Source organism: Anabrus simplex, chromosome X, assembly GCF_040414725.1.
Source record: "Anabrus simplex isolate iqAnaSimp1 chromosome X, ASM4041472v1, whole genome shotgun sequence".
Classification (NCBI taxonomy): Eukaryota; Metazoa; Arthropoda; class Insecta; order Orthoptera; family Tettigoniidae; genus Anabrus; species Anabrus simplex.
This window is the reverse complement of record NC_090279.1, coordinates 158,774,425-158,789,836: the sequence shown is the minus strand read 5'-3', so window position 1 is coordinate 158,789,836 and position 15,412 is coordinate 158,774,425. Positions and strand designations below refer to the sequence as shown.

Sequence of the window (15,412 nt, the reverse complement as noted above, 5' to 3'; positions counted from 1 at the left end):
TAGGGAATGCGACCATTTTCTTTGTTGATATTGCCTGGCTGTAATGAAGACAAGTTTGCTGTTGTCTCTGATAGAGCTCGCATCATGTCTGGCCACATTGGGTCAAAATAAGTGAAGCGCCCAGTTTAAAATTGTCGTGGCTTGTACTGAATCTCTGACATATTTACAATAACTAGTGATAAGTGAAATTCATAGACTTTTTAATAAGTCATAGGTTAATAAACTTAGGCCTGTTCATTTGTTGTGCAACGTGTGCCAGATGTCTGGAAGTGTCAGGAACAAAATTAATTTTCTTGTGCCAGAAGAAATGTACCTGCAACTTCAAGCAATTGACCAGCAAGAGTATATTTTTGGAAGCTAGGCTTTGAAACTGGTATGTAACCAGACCATTGGCCTATCCAGAGCAGACCAGTGGTTTTGTACAGGGTATAATAGAGGGCTGGAGGCTGCTTCACGGCAGCTAACCTGGGGGCTTATGCTCCAGACTTCCTTTCCTTGTTGTGCAAATCAAATTCAACTTTTGGCCAGTCTCAAACATAAAATACAATGTTTGTACTGTGTACATTAATGCACCAACATTGCCTGCACTGTTTACTGAATTGTGACATCATCCAAGGCACACCATGTTAGATCTCTAACTCGGTCCTGGAGGGTAAGAGTTGTAGAAACTGGGTGAGTTGGCTGTGTGGTTAGGGCAGCGCAGCTGTGAGCTTACATCCAGGATATAGTGTCGGCAGTTCTGAAGATGGTTTTCCGTGGTTTCCCATTTTCACACCAGGCAAATGCTGGGGCTGTACCGTAAGGCCACGGCCGCTTCCTTCCCATTCCTAGGTCTTTCCTGTCCCATCGTCACCCTAAGGCCTATCTGTGTTGGTGCAACGTAAAGCAAAAAAAAAAAAAGAAGAAGAAGAAAAGTTGTAGAAGGTAAATAAGGCGACGATGGTTCGATTAAGTTTCTAATGATTTAAGTACAAGTGGAATGGAACTGAATGAGTCCACAGTTAGTTAAGAATAAGAGGATTATGGAGGCTTGCAGACTGACTGCTGAAAGGCATAACAGTCTATATTGAAGATGTATGCACGTAGCCTGTGTGTTAAATAGAGGTGTCCAAGTATTCCCAGAAATGACTCTGCAGTTAGGATGGTGCTTGCACAAAGTATATTTTTACAAAGCGTAAACTACATCAGTTCCTCCTTGCTGTACTACTGAACTTATTAAAACGAAGCAACTATCTGATGTCACTATATGTACATGTGGTCGAAAATATATTGTATTATGATTCAAAACATGCTGATAACTCCATTTTATAAATATTGTCACACATTAAACAAGGTTGAGAAATGATAACTGTCACTTCAATAAAAGAAAATATTTCCCACTTTTTTTGCAGTACTTTGTATAACTTATTATAATCTTATCAAGAAATGATGCTAAAAAATAACACAGTGCATCCCAGCCTGCACAACTTGCACATACTGTTGGGTGTTCATTTCTTGTTAGGGATGTACGTTGTTCATAAGAACTGCTAGCAACTGAGGAAATGTGTGCACAGGTGTGAGATGAATATAACTTTTTACCGTTGGTTTCTGTACAGCATGAATCAAGTTGTTAGGGGTTAGAAAGGTTATCTAAATTATTTTCAGCATAAGCATACTTTCTTTCGGTATGTGTGTGTGTGTGTGTGTGTGTGTGTGTGTGTGTGTGTGAGTGCATTAATTTGTTGATTTAGGAGGTTTTATTGAGCCATTAGTTGGTAATGACATCTATGTCAAATTCTAGGAATTGCATAAATTTCAGTGAAAACAAAAACAAGCAAGAAAAGCAATGGCTAATGATGTCAGCAATACTGAAAATGACACACTATGTTAGGTTACAAAAGCAAATATAGTGTATTTTGTGAGGTTGGATAATGAACCCTTAGCTCTAAAATAAAAGTCACTTTTCCTACTTAAGTTTTGCTGAAATGATTTTTGAGGCTTAAAAGTGTCTATTAATATTTGGTTACTATGTTGTTGTTGTTGTTGTGTCATTCTGAAGTTGATTAATATGTAAATAAAGTATGTTAGAACAGCTAATTACATTTTCCACATTCTTAACTAGTATTCCAGCTGCCCCTCATCACTAATGCCTTCACTACCTTATTATGGTAAATTACTATAAGGTCAAGAAATGATGAACAAATAATTTGTGAGGCTTAAACTGTTCCATTTTCTCAGCGTGTCCAACACTTGTAGGCTATATTAAAGAAATTTCTACAGTAGCACTGAGATTAGAATTATCATGAAAAAATAACCAACATCAGGTAAGTTTAAGGTAAGAATTTATCTTAATGCCTATGGTGTTTGGATTTAGCTACTTCTTGTACAAATTCAGTTTGTTCCATTTCTTAAATTAGTTAGGCCTAAATGGAGAACAGTGAAACAGTATGTGTCTCGGCATGACCTATATTTCGACCAAGTAGGATAGAATGCAATTGCCTGAAAAAATATTTCATCAGGCTATTCAAATAAATTAATAATGTGTGCCTTCAGTGCTATGTTAAACAGCATTCAATTTGTTGCTTATGACATTAGTGAGTTATTTCTCTAATCATGATAGCAGAGAATTATTTACGAGCAGCAACAGCAGCAGAATGCAAGTGCCAGCTGGCCAACAAGTTATCAGTGAGAGGTTGCATCAATGTGTAGTCCAACCTGGTACTTTATAGAATGCTGTGGTATTGTACAAGAACAAATGTTACATAATGATGTTAGTTTAGTTTGTTCTTACATATGACAGTATTATATAGCGAAACTGGGAAGATTAATTTTTCAGATTTTTTTTTTTTTTAGAATAGCCTATAATATTTATGTATTTTCTGTTTCTCTGTACAATTAAGGAAACAAATAACAAGAAACACACCCAGAATTAAATAAGAAAAAACACAATTAAATAAGAAACACACAAAGTAAATAACTAAAACACACCAAGAATTAAATAAGAAGCAACACACAAAATAACTAAAAACACATAACACAGCTGAACTCATTTTACTGTTTTTTCACCAACAATTCTGTTTTGATTTTCTCTTGCTTCAGAAGTTCATACTCCCTCTCAAGTCTGACTTGTTCAATTTTCAGCTTTACTCTCTCTTGCTCTAAACGAAGAGAGTGAAGCTCCTGTTTCCACAAGTGTTCCTGCGTTGCTTCCTCCGTGCACTTTGTTATCGCCTCAGCTTTTAATTTGTGGACTTTTGCCAAGGGTTCTTCTGATCTGCTAAGCGTTGGCCTTCTACGCTTAGCCCACCTTGGAGAAATTGACACTGGAGGGGCTGGGGAAATGTTGAAGTCTACACTGCTCACTTTATGGGAGTCACTTCCATTACAGCTTGTAGTCGGTTTCAGAGCTGGATGTATTGAAGACTTTAGCATATTTGAAGTATAGTCGCTCCAATCCAACTGCACTGCTTCAGCCTCCATATTAGATTCCCCACACCCCTCTTCCAAAACAACTACATTACTGGTACCAATGTCCATAGTTAATTCTAATGGTTCCCTATCACTCACAGTTGTCACCTCTAATGGTTCACTATCGCCATCGTACGGGTTCTTCATTCCCTCTACTGAAGGGCGAATCAGCTCGATTACTCTTTCCAGAATAGGGTCACTTTTAATAAACGTATTAGTGCCCCCACCTGTTTTCAACACTTCCATTTTTCTGTCCGCTGATGCTTTCCTGGCAGCTTTCTTCATGTTCTCCCAAACTGTCTTCAAATTTGCAGCGTCCCGAACAGACTCATTTCCTTGGGAATTAAACGAAATGGCAATTTTTCTCCACCTATCATTCTTCACCTGCGTCGTTACACCATCTGTTTTCTTATTTTCAATTACATGAATGTTCTCAGCCACCAAATTGATTAACATTTCCTTCTCGTGGAACGTCATATTTGGCTTCTTCCTTCGTTTCTGCAGCTCACAAGCGGACATGATTGACGAGAAAATTACGAAAAACAGCAATAATATCTCAAACACTTCCAAAACACTCAACAACTTGTATATTTTCGCTAATGGCGGCAGTGCGTAGTCATTTGTTTCCCGTGCGGCAGTATGAAAAATTCTACGTTCAAATTCACATTGCAAGGAAATCTTGGGTTTCGTAAACCGAGATAATAAATGCTGTGGTGAATACGGAAGCAACCGTTATCCGAGATAATAACATTATCCGAGTTTTGGAAATCTAAGATAACAGCCAAAGTTACCGACGTTGGTGAATACGGGCCTAATAACGGATCAACTATATTGGTAATCGTTAAGTCTCCGATTGCGATGAAACTTGGAAAATGCATTTAGGTACAAGTAAAAAAGATGTCAGCATCAATTTTGGGGGCTGATATTCATTGGAGCGTTAATTAAAGGGCCTAAAAGTAGCGACATTTCAAGTTCCGTGCAAACAGATGTGAATATCTGCTGGCCAAAACTAAGCCTGTCTCGTGCCACACCTCTACACCTCCTCCCTTCCCCCATCCTTCTGGTTCCCCACTGCACGTTTCCCTTCTCCCTGCGCCTGCCCGTCTGCTTAGCTGCTGAACGGGACCGGTGCTACACTTTGCGTACTCTATCAGCCTTCCTCACAGCTCTCCTTTGTAATTGCCACATTGTATTTATCAGTTTACTTTTGGGAAATGTTTATGAAAATGTCTGCGATGATTCTTTAAGCGTAATGTCATTGAGCATGTCAAAAAGTATCCAGTGCTGAAAATTAAAACCTAAAATTCCACATGCAGAGCAAAAGACCACGCTTCAATCTACATTGCTGCGGCCTATGTCACGCAGTGTGACATCTCGTGAGCATCAAAACCTATCTGAAAACGGTTGACTGCTTAACACTCACCCTCAATTGCGTCAAATAGCTGCAGCTCCCGAAAGTTCAGCGGACCTTCTTCACCGTGACTTCCGTGATTTGCGTGAAGATGAAAAATAATTTTTGACATGCTCAATGACATTACCCAAAATTGATGCTGACATCTTTTTCCCATGTACCTTAATGTGTTTTCCAAGTTTCATCACGATTGGAGACTTAACCATTACCAATGTAGTTGGTCCCTATGGGAATCAACATCTATGTCAACTTAACCATTGTCGATGTTCCCTCGTTAGAGGCAGATGAACTGGACTACTCTAGTCAGTGGCATAGGATCAAGTAGGCAAGGGGAAACAAACTGAGTGCCGGGCTGAATAGCTCAGACGGTACAACACTAGCCTTCAGAGCTCAAGTTGGCAGGTTCGATCCCGGCTCAGTCCAATGGCAATTGAAGGTGCTCCAATACATCAGCCTCGTGTTGGCAGATTTACTGGTGTGTAACAGAACCCCTGTGGGATAAACATTTCTGGCACCTCAGCATTTCTGAAAACCATAAAAGTAGTTAATGTGACATAAAACCAATAACATTATTATTAAAAAGTCTATTAACTCATATGCATACGTCAAAAAGACTTGATGTTGCCATGCACTCCACCTAGCAACTGGTGCTGTACCAAGTCCAGGTTGGGCAGTGTGAGTGATCAGGCACTACATGCAAAATCTGCTACTGGAAGGAGAGAGAAGCTTTTCTTTTTCTTTTTTGCAAGTTGCTTTACGTCACACTGACACAGATAGGTCTTATGGCGACGATGGGACAGGAAATGTCTAGGAATGGGAAGGAAGCGGCTGTGGCCATAATTAAGGTACAGCCCCAGCATTTGCCTGGTGTGAAAATGGGAAACCACGGAAAACCATCTTCACGGCTGCCGACAGTTGGGTTCGAACCCACTATCTCCCGAATACCGGAGAGAGAAGCTGCAAGCCTGAAGGAATGTTAGAAGCCTCCTACTGACTAGTAATCTTCACATCCTGGAATGACAGTTCTTAAGGGAGAAAATCAACATCTGTGGCACAGCCAAGACACACTGGCAGGACCAAGGACACTTCACTACAGAACATTACGGGGTTTTATATATTAGGAGGTCAGGATACAAAGAAGAATGGAGGGGCGATCCTCGTTATGAAGATACAATGAACACATCCTGTAATGACAGTCTAATAAAGATGTCCATATAGGCTAAATCAGAGAACTTCCGTACAATAATAGTTTACTCATGCACCTCAGACATGTCAGATGAAGATGGTTTGTTTTTTTACATCGCACCGACACAGATAGGTCTTATGGTGATGATGGGATAGGTAAGGCCTAGGAATGGGAAGGAAGCAGCCATGGCCTTAATTAAGGTACAGCATTTGCCTGGTTGAAAATCGGAAACCTGGAAAACCATCATCAGGGCTGCCGACAGTGGGGTTCGAACCCACTATTTCCGAGATGCGAGCTCACAGCTCCTAACTGCATGGCCAACTCGCCTGATAGATGAAGATGTAGAAGAGACCTACAATAAGATAGGTGAGGAACTTGACAGAATCCCAGAAGGAATTATTGGGCAATTTGCGTAAGGGAAGAGGAACAATAGGGGAGATTGTTTCTTATGCCTAGTTTACATGATGCCAGTTGATGAGACAATTGTCAGAAGACAGTTAACTGGCTTACAGTTATTGGCATCATGTGAACACTCCAGTCCAGTTGTCTAGGCAATTGCCCAGGCAATCGACTGTATCCAAGAATAGACTGCGGAGAACCAACTGGGCCCAGCTGCAACCCCCACCACCCGGAGCTCAGTATTGTCAGGATAGTTGGTGCAATGTGAGCGTGACAGGCCAGTAGCCGTATATTATGTGCCAGTTCGCTTGTCTCAACCGACAGGTGCAGCTGCCTGCATGGTCTTGACGATTTAAATACTTAAAGTTTTAAATTATTTGTAAGCTGTTTGCGTAATTATGGCTCAAAAGTGGGATGGCGATACTAACGTAAAATTTGTTGAGCTGTAGGGAACGATATTTGTGGGACCAGCACGAAGACCTGTACAAAGACAAAAAATACTCGTCAAGGGGCACTTTCTGAGATTACCGATAAAATTAACATTCAAGGATTCGATGTGATTGAGGTCAAAACAATGCGTGTCTCAGCAATGAATTTCTGGCATGTATAATTACAAAATAAATTTAATTCCTCATGGAATACTACAGACGCTGCACGCACAGCCATTTCTCGTCATCTACTGGCATGGCAATAACTTTCTCGTGTGCACGGGTTCTCGTTCAACTGGACTGGCCAGCGACTGTTTTGCAATCATTAGAGGACAACTGTCGCCAACAATTGTCTCACCAACTAGCATTGTGTAAACTAGGCATTATAGTTTGTGACTGATTACAGTCTGGTGATTATGGACACTGTTCCAAAATCACTTGCGTCGATTATCCACACGGACAATTCCCAACAAATAATACAAAAACCAGATTGATTTTGTACTGGTGAGAAGGAGGTAGCAAACATCTGTGAGCATTTTAAAAGAGAAGCCAGGAGCCGATTGTTGTTTAGACCACAAATTACTCAAAGCCACATGTGCACTCAAACACCATTCAACCAAAATGAGAGAACAGAGACCAAAGATATGTTTAACAAGTTCTGTTAAGAGTAACAATACATTCTACAGGCTGAATACAGACCACCCATGATATCAATGAGACTTGGCTAAGGACCCTTACACACAAGCGTTTTTCTGTCGCCGTTGTCGACCACAAAAATACGCTTCTTTGTCGCCGGCCCGACCACTTCTGTAGTATGACCACATTTTGTGGCTAAAGCCTATGTCAAATGTGGTCCAGCCAGCTTCATCGCGTGTTGAGTAATTTACTTCGGCAAGTGGAACTTTGGTCATTCACAGTACAAATTCCAGCTCCCAACAAAGATACTAGCTGAAAATTGCATCAGATTTTGAAAAACAAGCCCATTTTCCTGACTGTCTTGGAGCTATAGATGTATTAAACCCAACAGAGAGTGGGTCATTCTTTTTTAATCACACACATTTCCTTTCTTTAAATATTTTAGCCTTTGCCGATTCAAACTATAACTTTGTTTATGTTGACATAAGATCCTTTGGGAGGTCCTCAGACTCATCAGTTTGTTCTAACAGTTCAATTTTTCATAAAATGCAAAATAATGAACTTGATCCTCCGAACTCCAAACCACTTAAAGAGAATGGAATAGCTTTACCATTTGTTATAATCAGGGGTGAGGGATTTGCTCTTTCGAGAAATTTTTTACGTCTATATGCAAGGAAAAATTAATCTACAAAGAAAAAGGTCTTCAACTATAGTTTATCTAGTGCTAGGAGAACATTAAAAAGCACTTTTGGGATTCTAGCAAAGAAGTGGAGAGTGTTTCATACGCCACTAAATGTGTCAACTGGTTTTGCTGATGATATAGTTAAGGCATGTTATGTATTGCATAATTGCATAATTTGTGAAAGATTCCTGCACTCGAGAGACTGCCCACTATAAACAGAAAAGCTGTAAACACTACGCATGAGGAATTTGCTAATTACTTTGAGTCTGCCAAGCGGGAAGTTGTCTGGCAATGGAGAAGCATTTGAACAAAATGCACTTGTCAGGAAGGACTGAAATTTTGTTGACAGTGAGTTTATATGTCAAGTATGTTTGAAGTTAGCAATTACTGCTACTAGCTTTAAACCTACTAGAATATGTGAGAATACTTAAACATTTTTAAAGTAAATAATGTGGAGGCCTAAATCTTACCTACTGCATTTTTCTCCTTTGTGCTTAACTCCTGGAAGTTACTGTGAAAAACTTCACAAATCTTCTCCCATGCTCTGACCTTCTCAATTCTGTTGCTATACACGTCACTACTGTAGTTCCATACGGCGGGTTGATCTTTAATCTTGGCAATAAACGTACCCGTGTCAAAATGCTTCATCATGATAAATGCCAGCCGGAACTTGTCGCCATCGTCACGATGTGGCCAAAATGTCGCCCGGTGAAAAGGAAAACGCTGCAGTTGGGCTGTGGTCGGCTACAACTGGGGACAGTGGTTTATGTATGGTCGAGAAAACGTTTGTCTGTAAAGGGGAAGCAATCTTCCTACTGCATTATATGGTTACAGCAAACGCGGCGACAAATGACCATACTTGAACCACTTTACGTGGTCGAAAACAACAGAAAAAGCGCTCATGTGTAAGGGTGCTAAAAGACAACAGGTGGATTGGGAAAGCTGCAGAGAAATGCACTCCAACATCAGTTGCAAAGTAGAAGCACAAGGTGACAGAAGTACACTAGCTTTGGTTGAGGGCAGGAGAAATGGGAGTGTGATGAAGACAGTGAGGATAGGCTGAAGGTACTGAACAAAGAAATCAAGACTTCATCTAAGAGGCAATAATGCACACATGGTCCAACTTGCTGGCTGAACAGTCAGCATACTGGCCTTCGGTTCAGAGCGTCCCGGGTTCGATTCCCGGCCGGGTTGGGGATTTTAACCTTAATTGGTTAATTCCTACGGCACGGGGGCTGGGTGTATGTGTTGTCTTCATCATCATTTCATCCTCATCACAACGTGCAGGTTGCCTAAGGGTGTCAAATAGAAAGACCTGCACCTGGCCAGCCGAACCCGTCCTGGGATATCCCGGCACGAAAAGCCATACGACATGTCATTTCGTTTCATTTCATGCACACATGGAACAACTGTTTTGAATTAGAACAGCATGCAGAACATCAGGAATCCTGTGAACTCTTCAACAACATTATGTACTTGACAAGCTAATTTTATGTCACGATATAGGTCATCTCAATAATAACAAAAATTATGTCAGCAATGGTCCACCTTTTCAATACTATATTACCGAATGTTTACATTACATTTATTAGTGGAGGAACTAGTTTTGGCCTTGGCTGACCATCATCAGCCATAATACAAATCTGTACAACCAATAACTAAAATAAATGTACAAACTTACACAAATGACATTAAAAGGTATTAAATGCATCCAGAGATCCTGAAATGAACAATGTGCATACCACGTAAATATAAAACGGAATTAAAATAGAGCTCTTCAGTGATACCTAAAATCCTTGGATGCATTACGTCGTGTTAAAATCACATTTCATTAATGCTACCCGTTAAAACTTTACTCGGTAATTGCCTTGAAAGTGCTGAGAGGTTCCTCTATTGGAAGCTGTCATATGGTTGAGTCAAGGATGGCACATGAAAATATGTTTCAATATGTCTTAGGTTACAGCTGGTAGAGAAGTAAAATTCGCAATTCAACACGGTGCCCATGAAGTTAAACTGAATAAATGTTACTTAATTAGCACTCTCCCTCCGTTTAGTTCATTAACCTTTCACTATCATTTATTCAGGTTTAATTTGTTCAGTTAAATTTATTTTAATATATTTGCTTGGTTCCATGGATTTTTCTGTTATGAAAATTGTACAAGTTGCTTTACGTCGCACCGACGCAGACAGGTCTTATGGCGACGATGGGACAGGAAGGAGCTAGGAGTGGGAAGGAAGCGGCCGTGGCCTTAATTAGGTACAGCCCCAGTATTTGCCTGGTGTAAAAATGGGAAACCACGGAAAACCATGTTCAGGGCTGCCAACAGTGGGGTTCGAATCCACTATCTCCCGAATACTGGCTGCAATTAAGCGACTGCTATGAAAATTGTCTTACCTATTGTATAAACAAATAAACATTGAATAAATATATGATTATTGTGAGCCTAATGGCATGTGACACTGGTAAAATATTTTTATCATACAAAATGAAACAGATGTTTCAAACTTGTAGCCTAAAGCAGGGAGCACACTGCTTCCATTCCACTGACATTGGATATTATGTCAACGTGTAGCCAAATGTCCAGGCAACCACTGTTTCAGTTTCGCACTTTTCAGCATTTCTCCCCCACCATCCGTTCATGAGAGCTTGCTCTCACAAGCAAAGTTGACAGAAGACGGAAAGTAGACCACCTTGCGAGCCTCTGTCGAATTGTTTTAGTTGAGTTCAACGAGTGCGATCAATGAAGAACTGCTGACTGAAATCATAAACAGACATTCTGATATCGTGATATGGTAAGGACAAGATCAGGTGAATCGACAAGAAGTGATAGTGAGGTAGCAACTCCGTCCACTGCTTCTATGCAAAGAAAGAGGTGGAAAAAAACCTCTGTGGCCGATGTGCTGGACAATTTCTTAAATTCCAAACTTGCAAAAGTGGATAGAAAGTCCATGGATTCCCTAAAATAAGTTTTTTGAAGCTGTGGAAGAAACTGTTAGATCTTCTAATCCTCTGTTGCAAATTTAAATCTGAAATTAATGCTCTAGCGATGGTATATGAACTGCAAATTTTTACTCATCTCACAGACGGTACACTGATTTATAGCATTATGCCATTCTACATACTGTCATCATGTAATCTTGTTATATGAAAGGAAATCATTAGTTACTTTATTGTTACTGCTAGTTTCTCACCAAGTAATCATGGTTTTCTGAAATTTGATTCATTTTTTTGGAGAGGTAGACTACTTAGCACCTCAAAAACTTGGAGCTTGGCATTCTGAAATATTTAAAGAATTTGTCCTCATCATGTAGCAAGTCTGGAAAGTGAAGGTAATATTCACCACACCGTTTCCTTTTTAAATTTATTTCATGTAGCCAAAATCTTCTTTATTTTCTCTTCTTCTTCACAGGCTTTGATTTCTCTGCCTTCGGACAAACAGCTTGATATTGCTATAAAAATTTACATGTGCTGTTCCAAGTAGGGTTGACCGACAGCTTCCGAAAGTGATGGAAGATACGTGCGGCAGACGAACTGATGCGAACGGATACGAGGGAAACCAAACTGAACTGAACCGAGCAGGACGGATGCGGTGTTCTCCCTGCTTAAGGCCATGAAAAATATATATATATATGTTTGGAAGATTTTTTTATTATGGTATTTATGAATATGTTCTATTTGAACATTAGTATAATAAATAATGATACACAAAATTTAAAATACATATAATGTCAACTGTGAACAATCTTAATAATGACCCACCCTACCCCAAAAAATTCTGTGTACTCCATTGGCCTCTGTAGGCATTGATCCTTTCCAGCATCTGTCACGCATTCACCGCTCCGCTCATAGAGGCGAAGGAGTTACCCTTCTTTTCCTGCATTTCAGAAGTCCTTTTATTGGCACTCTGCAAAAGCGAACTGGCTGTCGGGGGGATGTCAAGAACTTGCCTCTTTCAAAATTTCAGAAAAATGTAATTTAATGGAACTACTGCATGTGTCTGTATGTGTGTGGTGGGGATGAGTGAAAGGCAGGCTGGGAGAGTGAAAGGAAGTACGTGAGCACAGGAAGGAGTGAACGATTAGCTGAAAATAGAACGAACGAGCTGTGAAAAATTATATAATGCACAGTATTAGTTAAGTAATCCATGTAAATATTGTAAATAATTTCTCATTTTAAGGCCTATATGTACATGGTGCCTGCTCCTTTTCAAACCTTCTATATTTCTGCTCAGAATTGTGGTAAATAATTACTTATATTGTCATTGTTCAAGAAACTTTTACTTTTGAAGTTGGTTCATCACTTCCTCTCACCTTCTGGAATAGGAAAGAAGGAGATTATTATGATCAATGATTTGCTTTCATATGCAAATTTGGCAAGATTTAATAATAATAATAATAATAATAATAATAATATATTGTTGTGATGCTAAGTAATTTACAGAATTAAGCCAACTTAACTAAGGCCAGTAGTGCATTAAGTCGCCTGAAAGAACTCCAACAACGTAACTTAATTCATTCACCATTATCAGACAGCTGCAAACTAATTTTAACTGGATTTAATTAAAAAGATACAGTTACATTTTTCAAAAGAACTAGTTTACAGATTAGGGGTTAGGGTTATGACATTAAGCTCCTTATGATCTGTTGTGTTACCAAAATCATCTTGACACACTCAGCACAGCCACTTCAAAGATTGTCCCTTATCAATTATGACTAGAGAACAAAGCATCGTGGATTTAGGGATGTTCTCTTGGATTGAAACTATATATTTCCAGAAATAATCAATTCCTTTTTATGTTTCAATGACATAACCTAAACAGTTCGATATTTACCATATTACATGAAACACCCTTTCACGAACTCACTAACAGAGCTCCGCATATGTTCTTGCGCATTTCTTGTAGGTTGCTGCTTGTTTCTAATATTCGTCTTCCAAACTTCCTGCCCTTAAGATGACTAGAAGAAAAACACTGTTACAACGTCCAGTTTCAGTTCTTTGAGGTACCGTATTCTTGAAAAATGAACGGACCTTCTAATAATAAATAAATCACGAATCTGATTTATAAGAAGCAAACAGTATGTCAGATAGGTATACAGGTTCATCAGACTTGTATATGTACCTAAATGCCGTAGGCCAGAAAGCATACCACATCTGAATTAGCGTTAACCACACGAAAAGAAGATCCTCCCAACAAAATGGAAAACTTAACAACTCCATAACCCAGCTCCAGCAATGGTTTAAACGCATTGTACAAAATACAATACCGGTATCCCGGATAGCAAATGAATTCAACGCAACTATCCGAAGAATGGCAACAATCGCTGCCACGCACCACATGTACGGCGAGTACAAAACAGCTGGTCTCCAGCTCATCAGATGATACGTGAAGTGGCGCGATTCATGCAGGCATTGGCATGTACTATACGCGCAACAACATAAAATTGGCCAGCAAAGAAATATTTCATTGTATATATTCTCTAAACGCTAAGATAATCGTAAACTGTGTTTAGCCGGAGGCCGAAGAGATGATAATGTGGACAATATGTTCATCCTATTTCAAACAGGGAATTTTGAAAGAAATTCGTCTTCTGCGATAGTCACTTCTTTTGCAGTTGAGTGTACCTAGGTACATATTCATAATCCGTTGAGCACATATCCTCTTTGATCTCTGTAGATTTTGTAGAGCACAAAAAGTCGTTGGGGGGAGCAGGATTCATCACCACCTAGCGCCAAAGGGTACGTCCATAGATCAACGCTTCCCGCACGGCCAACTCGCCCGGTACGAAATGAACAGAACTCGCTTTAAAGTAGGGGAATACCATACTGAAAGCTTACCCCAAGAAAATTTACGAATATTTCCGAATGGATAAACAGGCTACATGTTAAACAAAATCGAATACCGGATAATAAAAGGATGGTGTAACTTTCATCAACAGAAAATTCTGGTGATACATTTGGTAACTTTGAGGAAAGTAGTTTTGATTGTTTTATTTATACAAAAGAGAAAATGAGATGGTGTGGTAATTTTTAACATGATTTTATAACAATAGTTATAAACATTTAATTACCGAACTCGATAGCTACAGTCGCTTAAGTGCGGCCAGTATCCAGTATTCGGGAGATTAGTGGGTTCGAACCCCACTGTCAGCAGCCCTGAACATGGTTTTCTGTGTTTTCCCATTTTCACACCAGGCAAATGCTGGGGCTGTACCTTAATGCCACGGCCGCTTCCTTTCCACTCTTAGACCTTTCCTGTCCCATCGTTGCCATAAGACCTATCTGCGTCGATGCAACGTAAATCTACTTACAAAATAAAAAACATTTAATTTCAATGATAATTTGATAGTGGAAGCATTAAAAGTACATTTTTTCAAAACTAATTTTATTAGAGAAAGAATACGAAGTAAATGTTAATGAAAATGTTTAGCATTACATTTTTTAATGTAACATAAATTCACCAAACAGTTTCGTTTGACGCAGTGCACAATGTCTCAAATGTATCACCATGAAGTGCAGTCTGAACGGTCTGTTCATTTGAGTATGAAGTACCACCATGACTGGAATTAGGGCTGGGAATGTGTGGAATATCCTGGGTACTCGGGTAAACGAACTCATGAACTAATTGCTGAACCCTACTTCTGAATCGCAGTTTGTAATGTTGCGGTATTTTGCTTACATAAGGCAACAGGCTTCGAAAGAACAATGCATCATCATTGTCGTCACATCTGTGTTCTTGTATGATGCTTTCCAACAAAGAAGCTTTTTTTTCCTCAATCAGTAACATTTTCTGGTTATACTTTGAACTTAGTTCGTCTCGCTTCCTTCTTCTTGGCAAGCCTATGGTTTCAACCTGCTGTGTATTGTGTTTCCACTTCCTGAACACCTTCCGTAAGTCCAATTCCACACACAGCAGCAGTGTGAGCAACCATTTCAGAATGCTCATTTTCCTGATGAGCTGGAGTTTTACTGTTTTTCAAGTTACTCGATGTAGTTCTTGAGTTGACGATGCCCACTAAAATCATCAGTGATTCAGAATATGCCCACTTGGATTCTGGATGACTGCCAACATCATCTGAACGACAGGGAGGGAACTTTCCCTTTTCTATGGCGAATTGGTCTCTCAGATACTTCCAATTTTTCCGCAGAACCCCATCCGAGAAAACAAACAAAATTATTAGTTTATCGATTGGTTATTTACTTAGTTTTATACTGTTAATAATTC

General features: G+C 39.6%; 1 long non-coding RNA gene across 1 annotated transcript in view; it reads left to right on the top strand.

The window, feature by feature from the left end:
- LOC137503218 (uncharacterized) overlaps positions 1 to 11,808 on the top strand; it is a 32,899-nt gene extending 21,091 nt beyond the window's left edge. Inside the window, exon 2 of the long non-coding RNA XR_011019106.1 lies at positions 11,672 to 11,808. This is a non-coding gene — a long non-coding RNA (uncharacterized lncRNA). The remainder of the gene's footprint in view (positions 1 to 11,671) is intronic.
- The last annotated feature ends 3,604 nt before the right edge of the window (positions 11,809 to 15,412 follow it).